At 45.0% G+C, this 20,948-nt stretch overlaps 1 protein-coding gene and 1 pseudogene across 6 annotated transcripts in view; one reads left to right on the top strand and one right to left on the bottom strand.

Moving 5' to 3' along the window:
- LAMA2 (laminin subunit alpha 2) overlaps positions 1–20,948 on the top strand; it is a 3,129,796-nt gene that overhangs the window by 733,789 nt on the left and 2,375,059 nt on the right. The gene's annotated exons all lie outside the window — the stretch shown is intronic.
- LOC146820956 (large ribosomal subunit protein eL30 pseudogene) lies at positions 236–652 on the bottom strand (annotated as a pseudogene).

The following is a 20,948-nucleotide window of genomic DNA, read 5'->3' as shown; positions in this document are numbered from 1 at the left end:
TCCGCGGAACGGGAAAATGTCAAAATATCACAAATTCTGCGAACGGAACGAAATTTACCGCCCAGGCCTAATCTGTACTAAAAGCAAACGAAAATCGGACAAGCAAACTTTAAAACCCCAGAAAAAGAAGGCACGCATAGAAGTAATTGGGAGCTGCAGTTCACAATTTGTTTTAAAGCAATTTAAACAGTCTCAGATGCTATCCCTGAGAAAAGTAAGCTGTGCTGTTGAACACTGAAACCAGTTTTATTTAGAACAAAAGTCGCACAGGATTTACTTCTCGCCAGTCTGCTCTGGCACACTTCTAATGATATCGGAATCACCTGGATCAATGATTGCCAATGTGCATACTCTGTAGTATTTTCCACAAGCTGTGCCCAGTTCAATGTCGTCCCCACTGTAGTGATGCACACCAGTCTTTGCCAACATGGCATAATACTCGATCTCAGACTTCCTCAGAGCAGGGCAGTTGTTGGCAAGGATAACCAGTTTGGCTTTCCCCTGGCCAATCATTTTCAGCGTTTGTTTGTATCCCAGCACACACTTGCCACTTTTCATTACCAGTTGGAGTCTCGAATTGATACTCAAGGGACTTTGTCGTCTCCTTGGCGGCCACCATCCTGACGGCGGGAGATGCTTTAGCGCAGTGCTGCACCACGACCGCTTCCCGGGTAACTTCGCGATGCCCCGATGTCGCCGACCGTGAGGAGAGAGGACAAAGAGGGGGTTCAACCCTGCCCCTGGGTTCTTAAACCCCCGCCAGTTTCCTGCCCGTGACGCACTTCCTGGGTCCATGACGATCAAAACTCTTCCGGGTAACTTAATCCGGAAGAGTTCCTAACCTGGTTCGGCCCCTTGCTGCCACTAAAGGCACCACGCCCCCTATGTGGATTGGTGCTCGTCATTCAAGGTGTATCACAGTGCCGCATGGTGAAAACGTTTGTACAAATAACCAAGAACAAAATGGACCCATCACTCATACCTATTTCTTCTGCCATTGCTTGTGTTTTAAAAACAACAGTCGTATTTCCCACCTCATGTCTTTAATTATTTTTTGCAATCATATGTATATGACTTTTTATGTGCCTGCTGCCCAGAGCTGTATTACTTTCAATGTCAATAAAATGTTTTCTTGTAGCTGGGAATAGTTATTTTTATTTCCCGTTAACCTTGACAATTAACTACTGATTTAAATGAGAACGTGTAATGAAAGCCCATTGCACTGCAGTCTGATGGCCAGTTACGTCTGTTGCAAGAGAGAACGCGCGAGAGCTGAGGTGAACTTCCTTCATCTGAAATGGCGCAGTCTTTCTACAAAGCGGCATTGCTAGTACTCCTGTGCACAATAACTGCATACATTCTCTTCTTTGAAATTACACTTCTGTTCAATGACATGTAGCGCGTCTTTTATCCGCTCTTTGTGTTGGCCGCTTTAAAGAAACCAACGCCACCGGGCTGCGGATGGCTCTTTGTTCGTGACAATGTTGAAAAAAGGTCTCTCCCCTGCTCAGCACAAACCACAACTTCAAACACATTCATTCTGCGCCTTTCTGTCAGCCGCACCGTGATTGCTCTGTCTTTCTGAAACCGTGCCCCTCCTTTCTCTCAAATCCGGGGACCAATTTGCATTTTGATGGCATTCTCTTTGATAGCTGTGAGCATTATTCATTTCAAAAAGGTGAATCGCAGAATCGTTCACGGCCGAAAAATGTCACAGACCGAAAAAGAATGATCTAAAGTTGTTCTTTTCTAGGCCACCTTCCATATTGAGCTCACTGACGTACACGGTGAGGTATCATACATGTAAACATCTCTGGAGCTGACACAATGGGACTAACCCCTTGCATCTTCGGAGATAATGTACATGTTCTATAAGGTGTAGTTTGCGCTTGCAGGCGCTGGAAAACAGCTCCTTTAGCTTTACGAGACTCAGGGCCTTTCTTTTTCAGGCACACGATCAATTCGCCAGTGGTAGAGGCCACGCTAGCAGAGGAAGATCGACGCTATTTGCTGAATGTCATGAGAGCAGCAGGTGATGACCGGTTAATTACCCTTACCGGTAATATTCATTACTCCGAGTCTTAGACCTCCCCATCAAAGTCCTGGTTCCCATCCCTCCCTCCCTGTTTTCAGTTTATTGTGATTTGTGGTACAGGATGTTGGAAAGTAAGGTCAGGGGTTATGTGCCACAGGATGTGGGCGTGGCCTTGAGGGTAGGGATGGGAGCAGGAGAGTTTTCATCTTGGGAATGTCTGCGGGGAGGAGCTGTCACTAGAGCAGCAGGTGAGATCCTCCTTAAGGCTCCTTCTGCGGCAATAGTGACGGGGACCGCCTAGGGGAATAACTATGTAGTGACAATACCACCATGTCTCAGTGGAATGGTAGACTTGCAGCGACCACACATGAGAACTGCAAATGTGCTCCCCAGGTGTGGGAAAATTTCTAATATCATACATGATAAGAGTCCCAGATATGCGGAGAGTTTTCTCCCATATTTGTCAGAGACACTTGTATGGTATTTCATTACCTCCTCGTCCGTCTTCCTCGCCACAGTAATCACTAATGAGCCTTTGGCTCCCACAGAAACTCCAAGTATAAATTCACAGTCTAGTCTCCCTCTCCCTCCAATATGGCCCCCGACTACACAGCCAATCCCATAAAGGGACACATAAATCACCAGTACGACCTGTTTTTTTGTTTCTGCACTGCTCCGAGTGCTGTGATTCCTGCTAGTCAGGTGAGTGTGGGGCGGCGGTCCTGCTTTAGCGGACTCGGGGGCCCCGTGATCGTTTGGAGGGGGGGGCATGTAATGGTTTGTTTTTGGTCTTTATGTCCCCCTCTCCTACGTGCCTCTCCGGTTTCGGCTTTCAGGGGCACCGGCGTGGCGGAGGTCGGGTCGTTTGGTGTCCCGCCTCGTTTCTTTCCATGCGCGTCTCTGTCATGCCTAAGCTGACTTGGGAGCCGCGATTTAAGCTTCTGCTGACCGCGCGTCCTGCTTTAGCGGACTTCTGCGGTCAACGCTCTATTATACACACGCTTTTTGCTTACTTTGGTCAGGCATTTCCTCGGCAGTCATCTGGGTGATTGGTTTGAGTCTTGCACGTTCTTCAGTGGCGATTTTGATGCGTTGGGGGCGCGGGCTTCCGGCTCTTTTTTATTTTGATTGCTGGGGGCGTGTCGTGCTGATTATTTGCGCCTGATGGCCATTTAAGGGGCCGTTTATTGTTGTTGTGGCTGCTGCGTGTTTTTTTCTTGGCTGCATTTCGTTTCGTGTGTGATGGAGATTGCTGAGGAGACCGTTGCTCCTGACCTTGGGGCTGTCGCTTCTGGGTCTCAGGATGCTTTGCCTTTGCTATCTGTACTCCAACAGATGATTGATTCAGCTGTGTCTTCTGCCTTGCGTGGCAAGTTGGCTGCGCCTCCTTCTAAGAAGCTCAGGTCGGATCCTGCCTCCCAAGTTGGTTCTGACGCTGAGGAGGATGTGGAGGTTCGTGGTCGCTTTGTGCAGGGTACTGATCTTAAGGACATACTGGGGCACATTCGCGCCAACTTATTGTTTCCTGATTCGGTTGCTCCGATGGAGGATGATTTTTTTGCGCAGTATCAGCGTTCGGATCCTGATAATCTGCCGTTGCATTCTTCTGTGGTGAAAGTGTTGGAGAATGAGTGGAAGGATGTTGATAAAGGGGCTTTCCCGTGCTACTTGGCGAAACGTTACCCTTTGCAGGATTTTTCTTCCAAGTATCCTTCCTCTGTCAAGGTTGATTCTTTGATGGCGGCGATGTCCTCTCAAGGGTCTGTGGTCTCCGAAGATTCCTCCCCGGCGGATCCTGTGGATCGGAAGGTGGATGGGGCGGTGAAGCGCACTTTTTCTGCTGCCAATTTTTCCATCAGGGCTGCCACTTATTCCTCTTATACCATTCAGTCCTTGCTGAAGGATTTTCAGTCCTTGGCTGAACTGTTGGACCAGGGCGAGGATGTCTCTTCTACGTTGGCCATGATGGAGCAACAGGTTCGTCTCCTTTCGGACGTCTCCTTTGATGCCTTGGGTGCGGCTGCTTCTGCGGCTGGTTCTTCAGTGGCGGCTAGGCGCCAGTTGTGGCTATGCTCCTGGAAGGCTGATGCTGCCCAGAAATCTTTACTTATGAAGATTTCTTTTACTGGTGTCAAACTTTTTGGTCCTCCTTTGGAGGATATGGTCAAGAAGACTGCGGAGGATAGGAAACTACTGGCTCGGGATCGGACTGGTCGTTTCCGTTCTTTTGGTGCTACCCGTGCCTTTGGGCCTTCTCGTAGTGGCCGTGTTCACCAGCCCTTTCGTGGTAGGGGGTGTGGCTGGGGTGCCCCTACCTCTGATAAGTCCCGGTTCTCCAATGTTCACTCCTCCGCTTCTGCTCCCTCGAAGTCATGACTCTGTGTCCCTGGGGAAGGGTCCGGTTGGGGGTCGGCTGCGTTTCTTCCTGGAATCCTGGAGATTGACTGTGTCAGATCGGTGGGTCCTTCAGGTGGTTTCCGAGGGTTTTCGCCTTGGGTTCTACCGGGTTCCTCCAGACTATTTCAGGTCCACTCCCTGCCCCAGGTTGACTCACAAGAAGGCGGTGCTTTTGGCCGGTATAGAGGCTCTTCTGGCAAAAGGTGCTGTGATTCCAGTTCCGGAGGCTCAGCTGGGGTTAGGGGTGTACTCCATCCTGTTCCTTGTGTCCAAGCGCACGGGGATCTGCGGCCTGTCCTGGACCTCAAATGGCTGAATGGGTTCGTTCCTCCTCAGACTTTCAAAATGATGTCTCTGAAGTTGATCCTCCCTCTGGTTTCTCGGGGGGACTTTCTCGCGTCAATCGATCTCCAGGACGCCTATCTCCATGTGCCGGTGCACCCCGCCAGTCAGCGTTTCCTGCTGTTCTGTGTCCTGGGTCGACACTTCCAATTTCAGGTATTGCCTTTTGGTCTCTGCTCTGCTCCCAGGGTGTTTACGAAGGTTTTGGCCCCTGTCATTGGTCATTTGCATGGGGAAGGAATTCAGGTGTTTCCCTACCTGGATGATTTATTGATTTCTGCTTCTTCTCTTTCTAAGGCGGTGGTCCATGTCCAGAGGGTTTGCCAGGTCCTGGAACAGCACGGCTTCCTGGTGAATGTGGGGAAGTCATCCCTGGTTCCTGCGTAGGATCTGACTTTCATAGGGGCTCGTTTCAAGACTCTATTGGGCTCTGTGTTCCTGCCTCCTGCTCGGATGGAATCCGTTCTGTGTGCTGTCCAATCCCTGCTGTCACGTCCTTCCCAGCCTGCAAGACTTTGGTTGAGGGTTCAGGGTCTCATGTCCGCTTCCCTGTCTGTGGTTCTTTGGGCTCGCCTTCACATGTACCCAGTGGTTTCCCACATTTTGCGGCATTGGGACCCTTGTTCTCAGGATCTCGATCTCTTGATTCCTGTGTCTATGGGGGTTCGGGTGGCCCTGGAGTGGTGGTTGGACGTGGTACATCTCTCCCGGGGTTGTCCTTTTCTTGTGATTCCTTCTCGGGTCCTCACTACAGATGCCAGCCTTTTGGGATGGGGTGCTACTCTGGGGGACTCTTCGGCTCAGGGTCTTTGGGATCCGATTGTGAGGTCTTGTTCATCAAATTACAGAGAGCTGAAAGCTGTCCAGTTGGGTCTGTTGGCCTTTTCGGACCTTCTCTTGGGTCATCATGTTCAGGTCCGGATGGATAATCAGGTGGTCATGGCATATATCAACCATCAAGGGGGCTGCCGGGTTCCTTCCCTAGTTCCCTCTGTTTGCAGATTTGTTCTTGGGGGGAGTTGCACCTGGCCTCACTGTCGGCTGTTTAACTTCCGGGTCAGGAGAACGTGGTTGCGGACTGCCTGAGCAGGGTCTTTCCGTCCATGGGTTCCTTGTCCCGGACGCCCCAGATGTTCAGGGTTTTGCGGAGGAGGTTTGGGTCTCCGATTGTGGACCTGTTTGCTTCCAAATTCAATGTGAAGATCCATTGCTTTTGCACAATTATGCCGTGTACGGAGGCGTGGAGGGTGGATGCTCTGTCCTTCCTGTGGCCGAAAGGCCTTTTGTATGCGTTCCCTCCTGTTCCCCTAATCCCAGTTGTGTTGCAGAAGATCAAGAGGGAGGGGTCCCTTGTTCTTCTGATTTTGCCAGGTTGGCGTCGCCGCCCATGGTTTCTTGTTGGAGTTGGCGGTGGGCTCGGTGTGGCTGTTGCCCTTCGATCCCTTTCCTCTGATGGGGTCTCCTCTACCTCTTTCGGTGTTCCGGTCCTTGGGTCTGCGGGCCTGGCTCTTGAGAGGGAATCCCTGATTCAAGGTGGGTGTTCGGCGGTGGTTGCTGATGTTATTCAGCGATCCAGGCGTCCGTCTACTTTGCGTTCCTACACCAAACACTGGGACCACTTTGCTGCCTGGTGTGTGCGGCACGATCTGTCTCTATCTGATTTGGATCCTGCCCGCGTTCTTCACTTTCTGCATGAGGGTTTCGATTTAGGGTTGGCCATCTCTACTCTTCGTGCGCAGTGGGCTGCTATTCGGGCATTTCATGCTCTTCCGTTGCTTTCTGTGGTGCCGTTGGTGTCCAGGCTGTTGAAGTCTCTGGCCTTTCAGCGTCCCCGTCCTGTTCTGTCTTCTCCTCCTTGGGATCTTCCCCTGGTTCTGCGTGCTCTGCAGTTGGGTCCTTTTGAGCCTTTGGAGTCGGTTGACCTCAAGTTCTTGACTCTTAAGGTCGTCTTTCTTGTGGCTATTGCTTCTGCCAGGAGAATTGGGGAGCTGGGGGCTTTCCTGCGGTCTGCTCCTTTTTTATGTGTTCTGGAGGATCATGTTGTGTTGCGTCCTCAGCCCACTTTTGTTCCTAAGGTGAATTCGTTTTTTTCATCGTTCCGCGGAGGTTATTCTTCCGGTTCTTTGTCCTGATCCTTCGTCTGTGGATGAGTCTTTGCTACATCTTCTGGATGTTCGGCACGCCTTGTTAATTTACCTGGATAGGACTTCTTCTTTTTGCAAAGTGGACAATTTATTTGTGAATTTTGGATTGTCCCGTAGGGGTTTGCGTCCTTCCCTGTCCACTCTCAGTCGTTGGATTAAGGACGTTATTTTGTTGGCTTACGGTTCTTCTTCCTTGGCTCCTTCTCTTCCTGTTCAGGGGCGTTCCACTCGTTCGGTTGCTGTCTCCAGGGCCGCTTTCAAGGGGTTGTCCATGGAGGATATTTGCCATGCTGCCACTTGGTCTTCCCCTCATACCTTCATGTCGCACTACCGTCTTCAAATTGGGGGGGGGGGTGCGTCGGTTGCCTTTGCCTCTTCTGTGCTGAGTTCCGGGGTCCCATAGGTTGGAGGTTCTATGTGTCTCTTCCTGTTTTTGTAATAAAGTTTTGCTTTGCTGCTGACATTTACTGGTGGACTCTGTTATTACATGAAGCTGATATTCTTTGGTATCGGCTCATTAGTGATTACTGTGGCGAGGAAGACGGACGAGGAGGTAATGCCCCGGTTACTTACCGGTAATCTTCATTACTCCGAGTCCTTGTCTTCCTCGCCACAGTATAGTTTCCCTTTCCCTCCTGGCCCTCTTCTTGGCTTTATGTCTGCGGCTTGGTTCTCTGGTCGTACTGGTGATTTATGTGTCCCTTTATGGGATTGGCTGTGTAGTCGGGGGCCATATTGGAGGGAGAGGGAGACTAGACTGTGAATTTATACTTGGAGTTTCTGTGGGAGCCGAAGGCTCATTAGTGATTACTGTGGCGAGGAAGACAAGGATTCGGAGTAATGAAGATTACCGGTAAGTAACCGGGGCATTAAAGACTGTGGTGATTTAAATGACCGTCTTTCATGGAATAGCCACCAGTATTCGGACAGGAATTCCCCTGCAGGGAATGTAGGCATGTTTCCTTACCTGAGAGCCTGACGACATGCATATCTGGTCTCCTGACACTTATTTTGTCCCTGGCATTACACTAATCTAAGAGTGTGCGCAGAAGCATAGGCCTGTCCCTGGATATGTGAGGTTCTTAACCTGGCGACCTGGAGTTGCGCACCAATTCTGCCTTTATTATTATGAATAGAACTACTGTCCCTGTTCTAGGAATAGAGCTTAAAGCAGTGCTGGCACAAGAGTCTTTTTTTTTAATGAGAGGGTGTCCAGACCTTTATACCTGTATCACTGGGATTGAGATCTACTGAGTAACGTTTTGCTGTTATGCATGTGCCCAGAACCCAGTGCCGGCATCCCCTCTGTATGTTGAGTGTATTCTTATGTGTAGTGCATGTAGCATGTGTAGTATAAGGCTGTGTATGTGTGAGTGAGCCTGTGTATCGGAGCATGAGGGACCCATTTTGGGTGCTCCTGGCCAAGCACAGCACAAGATGGGGGGTGAGGACTGCTCCTGCACAGTGGAAATGTACTGCCTTCATTCTTATGGCTGGAAGGAGGAGATCCAGACAGTGAAGTGAGGAGGATGGGGAAATGTTTTCATCTACCACCTTTATAAGTTCCATGAGACCTTTGAAAGCAAGGGGCTGCTCATTAGCTCTGATGAGCACTGCCATATGATTGATAGTAGGGATGAGAGGAGAGACTGCGGTTTTGTTATGTGATGTGAGGAAGTTTTTAGGCTGGGCCTGCCCTTTTTTTTGTCTGTTCCTGATTACTACTTCAATTGGGGGGACAGTCAGGTGCAGAGACCTCACATGTCATTGGGCCTGTGTTTTAGGTGCTCCCATTTGGAGAAATTACCTAAGCTACTAACTGTGTAAAGTATCACTCTACACAAATCTTGTGCGTGGAGAGCAGCCTGAGGAGGACCCTTGAAAGAAGAACCACTTCCAAATGGTTCTGAAGCTTGAGACAGGGACCACTGGCAGAATATCGGTAACATAAATATTGTGTGGATAGAATAGCGTGTTAAAACTGTTGAGGACCAAAATATCAAGAAGCTAAGTGCAAATAGATAAATATAGATTTACTATTCTTAACGAGAAGGTAAGTGCATATAGATAAATATAGATTTATCATTCTTAACCCAGCATCGATATTCCTTGAAGATATATATATTGTCAAGGTACATATGTCTGGAGTTATATATAGCAAAACTTTGCTTACCTATAATAGTTTTGTTCCAACCCTAGAGGCGGGGACAAGGGGACAAAACGAAGGCCATACGTAAAATCAAAACCAAGTGGATCATAAAGCTATGAGCTGTGGATAAAGGTTAACACTGACAGAGAACTACATGTTTTGCTCACTGACTAATAGAAAGTATGGTTTCTCCCCTCTCATGCTGTTCGAAAGATGCTGCTCCTACCCTGCCCCCTTTTTTTTCACACGTTGTCTTCAAGTCCTATAATGTCTGTCTCCACTTCTTTATTGATGTGGTGTCAGCCAAACAGATGAGGATCCCATGTGGCGTGAAATTCTATATTTTGTTTAGCCTCAATTTTCCAAAAATTACTGAATGGATTTTTACCAAATCACAGAAAGCACGCTTTCAGAACCAAGATCTAGCTTTTTGCCAAATTTGGTGTTATTTTGTTCACCCATTTTGGCTGTAGCTATGTTTAATTTTTCTATTAAAAAATGAATGGGGAAAATGTGTTTTGAGACCCACCTTTTCTCTTAGCCCCTGCTTGACGGATCACCCTGTACCTTTCCAGCTAGGAGCTGAGGTACATGAGACTTTGTCCTGAAAGGTTTAATGAAGATTCGTCAAATGGTGCCAAAGTTATGAGCAAACCAAAAAATGCTTTTCCTATGGAAACATGATTCTAAATGTAGCTATCCATTAATGACCACCACTGGCTTATACACACACATATATGTATACACACACACATATATATTTATACACAGACACACACCATTGCAATGAAACTAAATGTGGCCTTTTAGAGTAAATGTACTAACAAATGCACATTCACACATTACTACAGTGCAGAGGTCAAATTTGAGCTTATCACATTGCATCAAATCTGACATGCAAAAAACACTTTTCTGCCTCAGATTGCATGTAAAATTACTTTACAAAGGGAAACAGCCTCCCAAATAGTCACAGCAAGGTGATGCGATCAGTGATGTCATCAATTATGTCATTCAGATGTCATCAGTCATATCATAAATGATGTAATTTAACATGTCATTTGTGATATTATATGTGAGAGCATAGGACAGGCATGGTGGGGGCACATGAAATAGCAGGCTAAGTAAACTATAGGTAATGCATTTCAGTGTTATTTTAGCTTTTAAACATCATTTTTTTAAATATTACATCTAACTATAAGATTACATTAACCTTTGCATTTTTCAATACATTTCTAGGATGTTTTTAAATGTAAGCTAAAACCTTATTACCTTACGTAGCTTTAGAGTCACTTTCATTCATCAAATTTCTTTTTTTTTTTATGTAAGGTAATATTTTATTACCATGCCAACCTGTATCTTCCCTTTAAACTTTGTGTTTTTCAGTGGATTGCAGGAGGTGTTTTGATTATATTCATTCAACTCCCCTACTGAACACAGCTTTTGTTCGTATGCGGTGGGGTGAGCACAGGACTTCACCTGCAGTTAGGCCATGCATCCAACCACCATTCTATATGGGTAAAACTCTGCTGTGCACGGTCTTAGACTGTGTGCGACAGGACATTGTCCGCAGAGCCAGGCCTGTGGCCAGGCAATGCATTTAACCCCCTGCAACCGCCAAGCCCCTTGCCGAGCACAGCCCTAAGCAATGTACAGCAGGGGTGTGGGTATAGCGCTTGGTCACAAGTCAGGCCCTGCTTCCAACCCTGCTTTTGAACAGGAGGATACATCATTTTTTGTGTTTTGTTACATTTTTTTTTATTGTTTAGCAGTTTTCAACTTCTGCTTTTGTTTTCCATATCAATTTATTTTTTCACATTGTTTTACAGTTTTTAACTACTTTTTTTGAGCTTTTTTGATATTATTTGTAACTTTTAAAACTTTTTTTATTACTTTTTTTATTTTTTACAAGTCATTATTCTATGTTTACAGATGCTGTCCCAAGGCCATTGAATTTATTGTTCAGTTTACTTCTCCACAGTCCACAAATTTATGAGAGTGTCTGTAGTATATCTCGAAATGCTGCATGTTGTCATCATTTTCTTCCTCTTCTTATTGCAGCACTTCCTCTGGAGCAGTTGGTTGTCTTTCTACCTCTCATTGCTTTTGGATCTCTGCACTTGCTGTGCTGTTTGGGTGCATAGCCCTCAAGTGTTTCCAGATCCCAGTGTTTCCTATCAAATATTGGCCAGTCGTCCCTTTGTGGAGTCCGTTTTGGCACAAAATGCACGTCATTGCCTGCATGCAAATTTCTTTTTTTGCCAACTAGATGGTCACAAAACTGTCATACCAGCGATTTCTAAGCTGCCATTGGTTCTTGTGGTGCTCTAGAAGTGCTTGGGAGAAGTCAACATTTTCTGATGGTGAAACTTACCTAGGCATAGTGAAGGATGCACTAGGTGTTTGCTTGTATCCAGATCTGTCTGAGGCCACGATGGCTTTGGATTACATTTACTGCAAACTGTCTCTGTTAGGCATCAAACCAGTAACAGTGGCTATCAAAATCATTTGAGGTTGTTTCTAAAGGGTATGGGCTTTTTGAGTAGTGTCTCCTGAGTGGCCAATCTAATGGCTGCTTTCATTTATAATCTTTGTACCTCCCATAGGTACAGTTGTACTCCTGTGGTACCCACAGAACCAACAAGAGGACCCTAGGGGAACCCTGTAGGAGTTTACTAGACAGGAAGTTTCCACTCTCGTGCTCTTATTAGGAAATGGTACTGGAGAAAATTCGCACCCTCTGTAGTGTCTCCTAGCTTTATTCAGTTTTTTTCCAATTTTCGTGGATCAACAACAACAAATGGCAGCACCAGGAGAGGACAGAGAAGAACAATCTTACAAATAGGAGGAGCAGGAGAATAAGCCAAGGACCACAGAAGAGTTATTTCTGTGGTACTTAGTTACTATTCCGAAGAGGCAAAAGAGAGTCTCTGCACAGAACCCAATGTGCAAGATGTGCTGTTGTGGCTTCTGTAGAGGTCTTTAAAGAAGTACTCTTTTGGAAACTCTGACATGTGGAAACATGCAGTTTTTTGTCACAGCAGGTAGCTAATTGCTGCAAAGTGGAAGCAGGATGAAAAAGACGGAGCTTCAACAGCCACAACTCCTCTGCCCACAGTCTAGAATTAGGACAATGCTCCTCATGATGCTGCTGCTGCCTAGAGTCGTGACTGTAACCCTATGTACCAGATCATTTTGCTCTATTGTATGAGTTGTGGCAAGTTGGTGTCTGCAGGAGAGCAGAATACAAGAGACAGGGACAGATTGTTAATTGCTCATGTTTTCATACCCCGTTCTCCCTTTTTAGTTGAATCCAAAAACAACATTTAAAAATATTGCAAAATGTTGAAATCAAAATTTTCTTTTAAAGAAAGGTTCCTATGAGAATTCTCTTATCTGGTTTAAAAATAGAAAAGAATGTATTCTATGCGATGTCACTATATTAATCTTAGTATATCCTTGTGGTCTACCATAGCAGTGTATACATAACTGTTAGACCTGACAGCCTTAGACTGGTCTTCCCAAATCTTTGCCTACATCCTCTGCTTTTCTGAGTTCATTTGTGTTAGCTTTAGGATTCTGTGCACTTTACTACGGCTATCCAGTGCTAAAGTGCTTGTACTCTCTCCCCTAACCATGGTAATATTGGCTTATCACCAAGTGGCATGTATAGTTTACTTATAAGTCCCTAATAGAGTGCACAGTGCTTGTAACCTTACTACTTATGGGCCTGCATCACTTATTGTACCACCCACGTAAGTGGCCCTCTAGCCATGGCTCAGGCCTGCCATTGCAGAGCCTGCGTTTGCAGTTTGCACTGCCATTTTAAACTGACATGATAAACCTCTTGACAGGCCTAAGCCTTCCCTTTTTATACATATAGGTCACCCCTAAAGTAGGCCCTGGATAACCCAAAGGGCAGAGTGCAATATATTTAAGAGGTTAGACATGCACTTTTAAGCTATACATGTCCTGGTAGTGAAAAACCTCTCCAATTCGTTTTTCACTACTGCAAGGCCTATATCTCACATAAGAAAACATTGGGGTTATCTTATTACATTTTATAACTGTAATTCCCAATTGTGAAGAGATAGACTTTTTTTAAATTTGGTGTCTCTGGAATCACAATTTACAATTCAAACTTATGGTCAAGTCGAGTTTTAGAATCTAGTTCTGAAAATGGCACTTTTAGAAAGCTAATCAAAGTGAATGCAAGTGCACAGCCGCCAGATAAATAAGAGTTTTAAATACCAGGTAGTTATGCTTGATGTGCTCCTGGTCAAGTCGAGTTTTAGAATCCAATTCTGAAAATGGCACTTTTAGAAAGCTAATCAAAGTGAATGTAAGTGCACAGCCGCCAGTTAAATAAGAGTTTTAAATACCAGGTAGTTATGCTTGATGTGCTCCTGGGGTATAGCTCTCTGGTCGTGAGCGTGGCTTGATATATTATCAATGGTTTAGCCCTGAAGACTGGGTCGAAATGATCCCTGACGAAGGGCGCCATGCCCGAAATGCGGGAAACATCATTTACATCGCGATGCCATTACAATGCGGTTTTTACAACGCAAGTCGTTACAACGACTTGCGCTAGATGGCGCTCTAGGACAAGGAATAGAATAATTTACTATCCAACACCTTCCCTACTGTACGTAGACTGGAGTTGGAAAAGTAAATTAAACTACTCCTAAGTCCAGCGCCCTCCAACGCAAGTCGTTGTAACGACTTGCGTTGTAAAAACCGCGATGTGATGCACCGCGATGTAAATGTATGCGTTGTAACGTCATACATTCCCGAAATGCATTGGAGCATTGGAGCGCATTTGAAAAGATAATTGGATTATGATTATCGTCATTGAATGAATTTAAAGATGGATTGAAACTAAGTCCATTATACAAAAATATTTGATTACAAACTTTGACTACTGTCTTTTTTACTACCAAACTGAAAAGGATATTAACCCTTGCTATAGGGTGGAGGATTGTGCCTAGGGGGATTCAACCCAGTCTTCAGGGCTGAACCATTGATAATACTTTTAGAAAGCTGGCATTTTTGTACTTTAGCCATTTGGTACTTTAGCCAGGACAGGAAGGGAGGACCTTTGTGAACTTCAAAGACCTGTCTTTGAAGTCTCCTCCACTTCAAAGGCACAACTGGGTATAAGTACTGACCCCCTGCCACCACCACTTCAGTACACTTCTGGACCTCTGGATACTCCGCCAGGAAGAAGGACTTATGTGCTGATGAAATGAATGTCACTCTTCTGAACTGCCACTCTGAAGTAACTGTCGCCTTGCTGTGATGACCTGCTGCCTGCTTCTCTCTTGCCTGGAGAGGATTAACTGAACCCGGTACCCATCTTGAACCCAGGACCCCAAAGGGACTCAAAGGGCTAGTCTGCTGGCCTCCTGAGCTGAGCCTCAGAGACATAACAGGCTCCCCACAGCTCCTGGACTTGTCTTTAATAGGATCCTGATCCCCAAGAGGTGCCACTCAGGTCCTGGTCCCTTGGATGTGGTCTTTAAGCTCTTAAAGTGAAGCTTTTGGGCTCTTCATGAACGCGAATAGTCCCGTTCACTCCAGAACCGTGCTACTGATGCAGAGAATCAGCGAGAGTTGTCAAAAGTTAATTTCTTCACACAACAAGCATCTACCACTGGCGTGGATCGTCACTGTGAGGCTCCAGCTCGTCCATCTGCGACACCCGGCATGCGCTTTGCACCATGTCTCCCACTGTCAGTGAAGCTCTCCTTGCTCTCAATGAACATCTCCCCGGGGACGTAACTCTTGGCACAAAACTTGAGAAGCTTCAGCATGACTAACCTGGGACTGTATCCAACCCGCGCTGCATCGCGGTCGGCCTGAACTTTTGGCTTTGACCCACTCCAGCATGACCAGACATCCTTGGTTGGAGCTTTATGCTTCTAAGCACTATTTTATTCTTTAAAAATTCATAATTTCAGTTCTATTTATTGGAATTTTGTCATTTTTGTCTTGTTTTATTTATAAAATGGTGTGGAGTCTTTTTGTGTGGCATTTTCACTGGTTTGCTGTTTGAAGTGTTGCATAAATACTGACACATTGCCTCTAAGTTAAGGCTGACTGCTCTTTGCCAGGCTACCATAGAGGGAGCAAAGGTTAATTTAGGGTTTGCCTGACACTTACCCTGACCAGGATTGTGGATGCATTTTGACTACGTTTACACCCTAATCAACCAACAACCCAATTTCTAACAATTACAATAACTGGTCAGTCCACATAAACAGGTCAAACCTAAAGGCAAACACCTACAACAGGCTCAAACTCTAATAGCTACACTATTCTGCTACAACACTATAAGTCACAGATTTATAGAAAGCTCAGGAAACACAGGTCAGAAAGTAAAGCTGCTGCTTTGAATTGCGTGAACAGTGCTGTATCTACTAAGCTGGGGTGCGGTTCTTCTCTTTCCATGCGATGGCACACATTAGGCAGCCATGCACAAATGCAGACACACTTGTGTTAAGTCCTAAGGTGTCTACATGATGTAGAGCATAGTTTTTGCACTGGAATTGGTTCCTTAAAGTCTCTTTCCATGTTGTATATGTGCTGTATAATACGACACACATGTAAAATGGAAAAAACAGGAAAAATAAAAACATATCTCCTTGTTAACCTGGTTAAGTCCACTAAGGGGGGTTTGAGTGCCTGGAGGGGTTGTGCACAGGGCACAGATTGTGTGCAGCAAGGGCTATCCCACCCTTGCGGGTATGATTGTTCACTGAAGGTTGGCTGTCCATGAGGGGTTGGCACAAGGCAAAGGCTTGTACGCACTGGAGGTTTGGCCACTTAAGGGGCGGGGCTTGTATATCTAGAGGGAATGGGCTGTCGATGAGGGATTATGCCTAGGGTGAAGACTGTGCACAGTAGGGGCTTGTCCTTCCTTGTGTAGATGATTGCCCATAAGAGGCTGCTTGTCTGTGAAGGGTTAAAACCAGGGCAAAGGCCATAATCATTGGGGGCATGGCAGCATAAGAGGAGCTGGGGTTTCCGGAGGTAGTGGGCTATCCATGAGGGATAGTGCACAGGTCAAAGACTGTGTGTAGCAGTGGCTGGCCCAACCGTGTGAGATTGGTTGCCCATGGGGTGTTGACTGCGCATGAAGGGTTTGGCACAGTTGGTCGAAGGCTATGCCTACTAGAACCTTGCCCACCTAAGGGGGACTTGGATGTCTGGAGGAAGTGTGCTGCCTCTGCGTGGTTAAGCAAAGGGTATAGTCTGTATGCATCAATACCTTGCTCACCCGTTTACAGTTGGGTGCACTCAGGGGATTCACTGTCCACATAGGATTATGCACAAAGGGAAGGTTGTCTGCTCTTTAGGTTGGGCCACCTTAGGATGACAGAATACCCATATATACTCCTATATGTCACTTAAACATGATATATTAGCCATAAAAGTTCCTGTGTCCAACTGCCAGTGGGCAATCAAACCCCCGCCGTGCAGGATCTTTGGGCATGAGATACTGGCTTTGGCCAACGCCCCGTATGTGGCATGGGAATGGCTGCTGGGCCTAGCCTGTGGCTGGGTCCTACATTCAACCCCCTATGAGATGCTTTTTGCTGTGTGTGGTGTAAGGAGGGCAGGATCTTCCCTGGGTCCAGGCCCTATGTCCAACCCCTCACTGGTGACCAAACCCCCATGCACCTCGATTCCACACCTTTTATATTTAAAAAAAAGACAAAAACATTTGTACTGTGGTACAACCACAGAGCTGCCACCAAGCGTCAACTGCCCAGTACAGTGAGAGCATGCAAGCTTCCAAAGCTTGCTTTTGTATAATGCAGTACTGGGTCTCCGACGGGAGCCTTACTGTACCACATGGAAGCACCTCTGTACCCATGGACTAAACATTTTTTTGAAATTTTGGCTCTGGTAGGGAAGGATGGCCCTCTGAATGCTCTCCCAACGTGCCAGTAGTACAGGGTACCCCTACCTTGCACCCTTATGTGTGATTTTTTATGTTAAATTCAGGACATGAGGACAGACTCTCAATGTCCTTTAATGGCAGATGCAACATTTTACTTCATGTATTGGTCAGCCAATTAGATCACTCAGTCCTGTAGGCCCGTAGTAGGCCCCTAGGACTCAGACGATTGATGGGAAAAGCCCTCACAGCCTACAAGAATGCTTCATTTTTTCTATCTGCGGAACTACGACAAACTGTCCAGATATCACTACATTTTGAATGCTAATTTCTCCAAAATGACCAAATAGGTTAATGCCAAATAACAAAAAGCACGCTTTCTGTATAAAGTCCTATCTTTTTGCCAAATTTGGTGTAATTCCATTCAGCTATTTTTTCTGTACTTAAAATTGTATTCCCAAATTTTCAAGAAAAAACGTTATATTTCATAGTGCCCCCTGACCAATTTGGACCAACAATGAAAGCTTCATAGGGAAACTAAGAGCACAGGCTTCTCACCAAATTGGTTTCTAGAGTAAGTCTGCTGGGATTGCTACCCTGCTTCCTGAATCCCTGAATAGTCTAATTATAAGTACAAAGTAGAATTTGGTCCTAATGAAATGAGATCTTTGTGGCACTTTTGGGCATGAAACATGTTGACCCTACTGAATACAACCAAAGGCTTATTATTGTTTATCTTGGCGCAGCTTTGTTTTTGATCTCAATACAAGTACTCCCATGAATAAAAAGGGCAGAGGGGATACCCGTTGCCAATTTTGATCCACTTTAATGCACCCAATCTACCTGTTATAACCATCCCATTACCAGTGTATTAACCTGGCAAACACCGGTCCAGGGTAAAGGAAAAAGATCTCCACTGCTACTGCAGTGCCCACCCAGTGAGGAGAAGGTTCAATGACGAAGCATGCCATTTAGTTGGGGGAGGGCTATTGCATCCTTATTATAAGGATTCCCATGTCCTGTGGAATTATTGCTGACCAAAGTTTAAATTATTCTTTGGCCGTTCAGCGGGACAGCACACTCTTTTGTATTGGATAGGTTTAATGCAACCCAATGCAAAGTCTTTTGCTGGGATTTACGAACCAACACAAATTATGATTTGCAGTGGTTTGAATAAAAAAGTAACACAATGCAACTCAATGCAGTGCCTTCAGTTACTTTGCTTCACGGCATCATTCCATTTGTGGGGTACTGGTGTTATCATGCAATCACTCATGCGTTTTGATGAAAATCTCTGTCTACAAAGAATTCTTCACAGGAATTTGGCCCGAGATCCTGCAGATCCCTGAGGCAGGAGTAAAAAGAAGAAATTATTTCATTTCTTCTTGTTTTTTACCTCTTTGCATGTGTGTTACAGTCTGTATTTTTCAGCACAAAATCAAAGAGGAAAATGCCTTGAAGCATCGTTTTTGTGCAGTAAAGGACCACTCCTGCACAAAAACTATAATAACTTAATTCCAATCACTCTTGTACTATGGTGCAAGAGTGCCTGCATTGGCGAACGGCAAGCACAAGTGTGCCAGTGCAGGGAGAGAGCAGGACTGTGCCACTTCAGTTTTGTTTCAGAAATTTATAATAACCATACTTTTCTGTATACAAATCAGTTTACAAAACATAAGCATACCAGATACCCGTTCAGCCATAATACTGTATCTCTCATATAGAGTATAAAGAAATAGTCACTTATAACAGTGAATAGGTGATATGGGGTCTCTTCTGGTTCATTTGGCCGAGGATGATTCATCGGAAGCCTCCATTATGCTAGAAGAACTCTGGGACATATTATCAAGCACGGCGTTAAAATTATCGCCGCTTTAGCGGCAGAAAACTGCTGCTTAAGCGGCGATAATGGACTTGATAATATGCCACAGAGAATTCCAATAGAAGCCCATGTTGACACCAGAACATGGGCTTCTATGGGAATTCTCAAGGGCATATTATCAAGCCCATTATCGCCGCTTTAGCGGCAGTTTTCTGCGATAATTTTAACGCTGTGTCTTGATAATATGCCCCTGTGCCACTACTAAGTAGATATGGGGCAGTTCTATTCTCTATTCTCTCCTATACGTGAAAGACAGCCCAGCAACGTTACTTGCTGCACTGCTTTCTGTTAACTCTTTGTAAATATGACCCTTTGTGTACAACACAAAACTTTCATATATTTAGGTATGTGTGTTCGTTGCAAATATTTTTAAAAGGGGCAAAAACGAATGCTGCTTGCCATTAGGGATTCAGAATTGAGCTGCTGTTCTATTACTCAAACACAGTGTGGAAAGGGCGGGAGAATACACCAGATTCACCTAACCAGAAAGAGGAGCGATGGCTATAAAGAAAACAATAATCTAAAATAAATGATAAAATAAAGCTAGGACAATGGAGTAGAGGGTAGGGTGGCAGGGGATGAATGGTGAGTTTCCCGCCTCTGAAAAATGAAGCAGGAGACAAAATGTTTTTAAAAAGTGACTACCACTTAGACTTATAACATAATGTTTTTGAAGTTACTCGATAACATCCATCTAGTGAGCCTTATGTGAAATGAAAGCTTTGTAAGTGGTAGCAATAAGTAAGGCGATGTTTTTGCCAAAATGGAACCAGTGCAAGTCCTTGAAATAAAAGTAAGTCAAAGTTCAATAGCAGCTTCTTGCTCCTTTTTAATCCAAACTAAAGTTGCATCTTTCAGATAAATGTTACTTCATATTCACTGCAGTCAATGAAGTTTGTCTTGGGCGAGTCGTCAATGACAGACCTATCTCTAAAATTGTGCAGTGGAACATGAAAGTGTTGTTTGAAATCCAAATTATTTTTTAACTAAAGCTCCCACAAGGATAGTAGTTTAAGGTAATGTTGTTTCAGCTGCAAGCTGGAGCCCAAACACATATGCTAATTAAAGAAGCAGTCTTCACAAATCCCTTCCGGTTTGGCTGGCCTCTGTCCCATGACTAAACTTCGACCTTATTTCCTGCCACCAGTTTAAAGCAAAATTGAAATGAATAGTCTGAATATCAAATCCTTCTGGACTATTGCTCTGCAAACAATGGCTGCCTTGTTTAATGTGAGTTGAAAAATGTGCGGGAAAGGACACATAGTTACTTATTTCGTCAGTGCTTCAATTGTAAAATGTTGTTGGGGCCCAAAGCCAGCACTGCTGAATATCTTTGTTACTAGGGGGCATATGTATCAAACGATTTTTTAATCGCAAATGCTGCGATTCGCAAAATAACAGCGTTTGCGATTAAAAAATCGCTAATCGGGATGTATGAGCCAATATCTCATCGCAAAATTAAGGAATTGCTAATTTAGCGATTTCTTAATTTTGCGTAAGCATTTAAGAAATCACAAAATGTGATTTCTTAAATGATATGTAACACGCACCCAAGTTGTGCGAATTATCCTTAAAAAATCGCAAATTACCACCAACTTCTAGTTGGTGGTAATTTGCGATTTCCTTTCAAAATGCACTGTTTTGAATTTTACAAAGTGCCACGTGGCGCACATACATGCCCTTAGGACATGTATGTGCGCCATATGCGCACACATGCTCATTTTAGGGGTGCATCATAGTGTCATCATGACACCCTTGCACCTTTGAAATTATTCTCAAATTGCGATTAGCAAATTGCGAATCGCAATTTGAGAATTACTTCACATTCATTCCTATGTGTCTCCTGGCCCATAGGAATGAATGGGAAGGTATTCCTTAATTGCGATTTTGCAATTTGCTATTCGCAATTAAGGAATTTTAAGAAATCGCAAAAGTTTTGCGATTGTTTAAATACATCCCGTTTTGCAATTCTCAAATAGCGATTCTTTAAAAATCGCTATTTGAGAATCGCTAATGGAGATGTTGATACATATGCCCCCTAGTGCCTACGCTGTTTAGTCTCTTGATCCCACCTCATGGCCTACAATCCACTACCCTAC

Source organism: Triturus cristatus, chromosome 6 (genome assembly GCF_964204655.1).
Source record: "Triturus cristatus chromosome 6, aTriCri1.1, whole genome shotgun sequence".
NCBI classification, from domain to species: domain Eukaryota; kingdom Metazoa; phylum Chordata; class Amphibia; order Caudata; family Salamandridae; genus Triturus; species Triturus cristatus.
This window is presented reverse-complemented; position numbering and strand designations above follow the sequence as displayed.